Source organism: Echinops telfairi, unplaced genomic scaffold (genome assembly GCF_000313985.2).
Source record: "Echinops telfairi isolate 266 unplaced genomic scaffold, ASM31398v2 ScPeMD7_7462;HRSCAF=8500, whole genome shotgun sequence".
Taxonomy (NCBI): Eukaryota; Metazoa; Chordata; class Mammalia; order Afrosoricida; family Tenrecidae; genus Echinops; species Echinops telfairi.
This window is the reverse complement of record NW_022111362.1, coordinates 3,083,740-3,090,896: the sequence shown is the minus strand read 5'-3', so window position 1 is coordinate 3,090,896 and position 7,157 is coordinate 3,083,740.

Genomic DNA, 7,157 nt, shown 5'->3' with positions numbered 1-7,157 from the left:
CAGCCTGGGAGGCCAGGAGTGGTCATTCCTGTGTGGCCTATGGCAAGACCCTTGTCAGGAAACTGAGGAGGTGAACTAGATCAGACGTTTCCAAACTACGGGTCATAACCCATCAATGAGCCATAAAACCAACTGAGTGGTCAGGACAGCATTTTCAAACTGAGAAACAGAACAGGGGAGGACAGGACAGAAGCAAACAAAATAAAAGAATAATTCGAGCCTAAATCCCATGCATTACCGGTGAGTATTATTCCATAAAGCTTCTATTTTGCTTATGTATAATATAAATGCACACGTCGGTTGACTGGGGGTAAGCAGAGTCTGAAAGCTGCTCCGTGAGATAAACTCTAAGTTTCTAGAATGAAGTTGGGGGGGGGGGTCGGGAGCAGTACACCCAATCCAGGTATGTGGTCTTTGGTGGAAGAAGAAGACCTTAGAGGAGACGAGTAAGAGAGACAACCAGGGCCACATTTTCAGGGAGGTTCCATTCTCATTAGACTAAAAGGCAATTGACCCAGGAAGCAGTCATGTGAAAGACAGAGTCAGGGAGAGGATCTCCTTCATTCCCTCGTGTTTCCTACCCACTTGCACTCCTACAAGTGTTTCCCAAACTGGACGAAAATGGAAGGAGAAATCTTTTCAGTGTGCCAGTCCCTCGGTTGGTTTCACAGACCACATCAGACTGAGTAAATTACACAGAACTCTCTCTGGCTTCCACATATTCAGGGAACATGCCCTGAACAGAGCATACAGCTGTGGGATACATGATACCGTTTGTGTACACAAAACTCCACAGTACACTCTAGCAAAAGCATGCCATTTGATCTATATAAAATGCCAAAAGACTTCCGCTTCTGTGTGGTACAATTGCTATCCTTCTCATAAAAATGAGGCAGTAGAGGTGCTAAGAAGGCCTGTGGATGGAAGAAGCCTACCATCTTATGCGATCACAAGGTTTCAATGGGACCAATGATCAAAAGACCCAAAACAATCATATCAATGCGAATGAGGGAGGGTGGAGTACAGACCCAAAACCCATGTGTAGATAATTGGACATCCCCTCACAGAAGGGTCACAAGGAAGGGATGATTCACCCAGGGTGCAGTATAGCACCCACAAAACACACAACATTCCTCCAGTTTTTTAATGTTCCCCTAACCCCACTATCATGACCCCAGTTCTATCTTACTAATCCAGCTAGACTGGAGCATGTGCATTGGTACAGATAAGAGCTCTTGACTCACAGAATCCAGGACAGATAACCCCCTCAGGAACAATAATGAGAAGAGCAATATCATGAGGGTAGGGGGAAGGTATGGGGAGAAGAGGGAGAGAGAAGGAATCGATCACCATAACATATGACACACACACCCCGCCACGGGGGATGAACAACAGAAACATGGGTGAAGGGAGACAGCGGTCAGTGTAAGATATGGAAATAACAATAATTTATAATTTATTAAGAGTTCACGAGAATGGGAGGATGGGGGAGAAGGGGGAAAAGAAGAGCTGCTATCAAGGGCTCAAGTAGAAAGAAAATGTTTTGAAAATGATGATGGCAACATATGTGCAAGTGTGCTTGATACAATTGATGTGTGGATTGTGATAAGAGCTGTAAGGGCCCCCACTAAAAGGATTTATAAAAGAAGAAGGTGTGTGGCTTTGCCAGGTTGCCTCAGCTAATACAGGGCAGAGATGAGATGGGAGCAGCTCCTGGGTGCTGGGTACAGGAAATCCAGGAGGGAGCAAGCACAAGCATGTCAAGTGATGGATAGCGCTGTGGGGGGTAAAATAGCAGAGTGAAGCGGGGCAGTGGTGGGGTGAAAGCTGCTCCTTCGCAGAGGGTGGTTAGGGTGGGCCTCTCTGGCAAGTGTCATTGCACTGAATTCCTAATAGAAAGCCCAAGGCAGACAGAAGAGCCGAGGGACCAGATTATCCTGTTCACACCAGGGTCCAACATACCCCAGCATCCGGTGCCCTCACCAAACACAGAAGCATGCTGCTCAAAAGGGTGTTCAGGACATGACCAGATCCAATTGGTGGCAAGTACCATTAATGACTGACAGTTTCCTCCCTGTTTGCCACCCTTGCTCCAGATCAAGGAACTCAAGGTGAGCGTCCCCTTCCATCCAAAGAACAGATGGTGGGCAGCTTAGTCGGAGACTCTTTTTAACTCAGAGAAACACAAAATCCCATTCCCTGTATTAGTCAAGACAGGTCGGTCACGTGGTGGCAACATGTTGGTTCCGTGACACAGGGCTGTTTCTCACTTACACTGTAAGTGGCACTCGGTCAGTGGTGGGTGCGGTTGAAGAAGGGCTCTTCACTTGATCATGTGGGTGCCTAGACTGACAGAGGTCCCCCTATTCGTGATGCTACTATCTGAAGGTATGGCTTGACCACGGCTATAAGTGCCTTAGTCTGCAAAGGTCACTGCCACTTGTGCTCATGACCCATTGGCCAAAACCAGTCATCAGCATCAGCATCCACTTGACAACTTGGGCTTGGTTTTGTAATTTAGCTTCATTGGCTTCGCAGGTAGAGTCCCACCAAGCATCCAGGCAGGTGAGGAGGACCAGTGAGAGTTGGGTGCTCAGGTCTCTCCTTATGAAGTCCCAAGCTTGGCCCCCAATTCTTGGCCCAAGCTCTATTAATCCTTCCTGTCCCCTTCCAGGCACAGCCCCAAGCTCTAAGCCCTAAATGTCTGTGTTTCTAGATTTCTACCTCCCCAAACTTTTCAAACATGTCTTCCCTTCTGCCCTTCCTTTGTTGATTGGTTCTGTTGTTTGCCACCATTGAGGCAATTCCAAATCACAGTGACTTGGACAGCAGAAGGAGATGTTGCCCTGGACTGTCACCCTCAGGAATGCCAGTGTGTCCTCATTGCCACTCCCATGGCCACCCGTCTCAGAAACCGTCTCCCTCAGCCTCGCCAACTCTCCATTTTGCCAAATGCGATGCCTTCTTCCAGCTAGTGATCCCTCTTCCAATGTGTCAGTGAGTTGGTCCATATTGTATTGCTTGGTTTCCATTGACGGATTCTGTGGAGCCAAAGAGGAGCCTGGACTGGCTCACACTTCCAAAAAGAACGTGCCTTTCAGCTACATGGGTGCAGGTGACAGCCTCCAGTTCTCAGCACCTTCATGATCTGTTTCAGCCTCTGGACTCAGGCCATGTTTTGCCAGGAAGCCCTCAACCAGTGATGGAGCCATTTCCACCCAATGCAGACCTGTTCCAGAGAACAGATTTTGCTCTGGAGCCTAGGGTCCTCCTGCTTCCTCCTACTTTATCTTTCACAGGAAACAACTCCCTAACCCAGGAAACTTCTTCCTAACATTGTCTCAATCAATATCCGCTACCAAGAAGTGCCACCCTACGCTGACTTTTTCCACATTTGAATTCTCCTTCTCTTTCCCACCATCCTAATACATCCCGGCCTCGCCTGGACAGCTCTGGTCTAGAAGTCCAAATAGACCCCCTCCTAACTCTTCCTTCTGTCAGTCATCCACAAATCCCAGCCAGTACTCAGGAGTGTGCCCTGAGGTGGTAGCGCACACAGCCACAATGAGGCCTGCCCGGCCTAGTGTTTGCAGTGACCAGAAGCGATCACAAATGAGCAATCCTCTACTCGCTATGGCTTAACAGCTCTTTCTCCTCCCTCAACTCCCCTACTCCTCCCTACGACATCACCAGTCTCATTCGCACACTCCACGTTTACAGAGTTGAGGCAAGGAGGCCCAGAGAGGGAGAGCAGCCTACCTGAGGTCACTCAAACAGCTGGCCATGAAGCTAGGAGGCACGTCCCTTCCTGGGCCCACAAGCCCCGGGCCTGCAGGCATCTGATCTGATAACTTGAGCCATCCCTCCTTTTCAGACCAAGGCAGCTCTTTTGGAAAATCCTGATTGAGCTGAGTTCAATGGGGTCTAATAAAGACTTTAGATTTCTCTCTTTGCTATTAAATTGCATTTTATTTAAAAAGCTAAAACCCCACAAATCACCCTTCAAGCAGCATGCCCGGCTCCAGACCCCCCACCTTGCTGGGGCTGGAATATGCAAATTGTGGCTGCCCAGCCCTCTCCTGCTATATATATCGAGGATATAGTAGAGCTTATGACTATTATATTGTATCTGTCTTAAAAGCCAGCCCCTCTTTGCAGACACAGACACTCCCGAACTCACATTTATCAGTTTTATTCCTTTAATGATTTAAACTTGTGCTGTGCTGTGCTGCTCAGAATGGAGGATTTTATGGATTTAACAGTTTTATTAATTTAAGAGGTTTCCACTGAGCGCCAGAATGGCTTGGTGTGACAAAGAAGGTATCATAAATGAATTGATTTGTCACGTATCAGAATGTGATCCAACAGTGATTTCATTATTGGAGCTATTTTCCTCCAATTATCTGTAAACTTAAAATGCTACAGAGCAGCCCCTCCCACCTCTGCCCCCAGCAGTAGCTGGCCTGGGTCATTTGAGCAGGAAGTAAATGGGAATCAATGGCCTGAGTTTGCTGCCATGTGTAGCAGTGGCAAGGAGCCTGGTGGCACGATGGCTTAAGTGTTTGGCTGCTAGCCAAATGGTCACCAATTTGAGCCCACCGGCTGCTCCACAGGAGAAAGATGAGGCAATCCGCTTCCATAAAGCTTTACAGGCTTGGAAACCCAAACAGTTCTACTATATCTGGTAGGAATCTGAATTATTTGGCGGGGGTGGGGGGCGGCGGCCGGGAGTTGCTCCAGCAGCCCCTACTTACCACTCAAGAAGGCAAAGCTATAGCTTGCCAGTCGGGAGACCCTGTGTAAGGACTGCGTGGCTCAGGTCCATCTGCCATTCCTGCACTCAGCACAGGACGAGGGCCTGGGGAAGGCGCAACATCCTGCTCCCCTGTCCAGCCCAGGAGGATGGCCTGACACAGCCTTTCCTAACCCTTTGCAGTCCCTTCATTAGCAGGAGGGTAAGGTAGGCAGTAGGGGCGTGAGTGCTCAGCAAGGAGCCTGAGAACAGGACAGGATTATAGTCCTGGTTTTGACTCTGCCTCACTTGATGGCCTGGGAAGTTTGTCCAGAGTCTAAGAAACTTTCTTTCCTATCCCATTGTCTCCTTTCTTCCCAGTCAAGAGGACTCCTCTCTCTCTCTCTCTCTCTCTCTCTCTCTCTCTCTCTCACCACTCAGTCCAGCTATCTCCTGCTGTTTTCTTCTTCTGTCCTCAGGTCCAGGCTGGACTCTCAAAAGCCTGTGAGCTCTGGGTCTAAGCCTTTGTTTGGCCTAAGTCACACTGGCCCTCTGACAGCTCTGCCTCACCTACAGCCTTCTCCCCCTTGGTCGGAGTCGAATCAGCAAAAAGAGAGTGTGAATGAATTCTAAATTCTCAGGACTAACCGCCATGAATCTGCAGTCTCAGAGTCCCTCACTCACTGCTGAAGTCTCTTGTCAACAACAGTATTTTGTTCAGTCAGGTAACAGCCACCAAGAGTGAGCCACCCATCAAGAGCCAGGGGGAGAGAGAGAGACACCAGACATGTCCCTGCCTACAGGGAGCCTTGTCCAGGCAGGCAGGCACAATGTAGTCAGAAAGGTTTTCCTTCCCCAACTAAAAGTGAGCAATGTCCTCGCTAGGTCATCCAAGGCTGCAGAAATTCAGACAGGGCAGAGCTGGGAGCTACAGCTCTCTCGTGTTCATCTTCATAGAATTCAGCTTCTCCGATTATTTGTTACACATGAAGATTTATTCATTATGGTGAAAGGATACAACCCTGGTTGCTGGAATAGAAGAGGACCCGAAGCACTTACTCATGACAATCAAAGACTGCAGTCTTCCATCTGGATTACAGCTCGACACGAAGCAAGCCAAGCTCCTTACCGCTGGGTTAATAAACAACACCATGATACATGGGGAAGAAATTGAAGCTGTCAAGGACTTCATTTACTTGAATCCACCATCAATGTCCATGGAAACAGCAATTTTCTTGGGCAAAAGTTTGTTGGAAATCAAATTTTGTTGGGCAAATCTGCTGCAAAATATTTCAAAAAGCCAAGATGTCACTTTCCAGGCCAAGGTGCGCCTGACACATACCATGGTCTTCGATTGCCTCCCAGGCACACAAAAGCAGGGCGATGAAGAAGTAAGACTGTAGAAGAATTGATGCCTTTGAATTCTCATATCGAAGAAGATAGTGAATGGACGGCAAGGCGAACAAACAAATCTCTTGTGGAGGAAGTACGGTTAGAGTGCTCTTTAGAAGCCAGGATGGTGAGACTTCATCTCACCTACTTTAGTGGTGTCACCAGGGGGATAAGGAAGAAAATATTTTCATGATAAATTAGTTCCTACCTACTTACCTGGAAGGAAAAAAAAAGCCTATTCCAATCTAGTCAACAGTAATGGGAGCAAGAGTCTGCCTATGTGATGCTGCTCCTCAGCTCTGGAAACATGCTGAACTTTGGTCATGTTCATGCTGATGAGGTTTGACAGAGAAGGAAAGGAAGGCTAAAGAGTGAAATGATTTACGCCTGGTCACACCACTCAGCCCAGTCCAGGTGCAGAGGCCCGAACATTCTTCTAAAACAGCTGTTTCTCCTGCTGCTCACACCCTGCTCATACCCTACTAGAGCCCCACCCTCTTTGGCAACATTAGCGGCTGCTAGGTGAAGCCTGGTGATGCCATATTTACCACTCCGTTGCTAATTGAGCCCACCAAGGTCTAAAGTAGAAAAGACTTGGTGGTCTGTTTCAGTAAAGACTGCAACCTAGAAACCCCTATGGGCAGATCTAGGCTGTCACAGAGAGTCCTTGTGAATTGGGCTTGATGGCCTACAACAGCAATAGGCGAAGAATTCAGAGACCGCAGGAGAAGCAGAGAGAGAGGAAGCAGAGTGAGGTACACAAGACAATGTTCGACCACAAGCACAGCATGATCATAAGCAAGTGGTCACCAGCTCTCATCTGTGCAGAGGGGTAAGGCTGCTGCGAGGACTCAGGAGGGTTGATGAGCAAGGGAAGGTGTAAGTTCTGCGACTGTTAAGTGCTAGGCTCAGGAGAGGCAGGGCTATCATGGGGGCCAGCTTCTATTCTATTAGCATGGATCCCATGTTGGGGGTGCAGTTGTCTCACCTCCTGATTCTGTAAGTCCTGGTGACAGGCCCTTCAGAGTCTGCT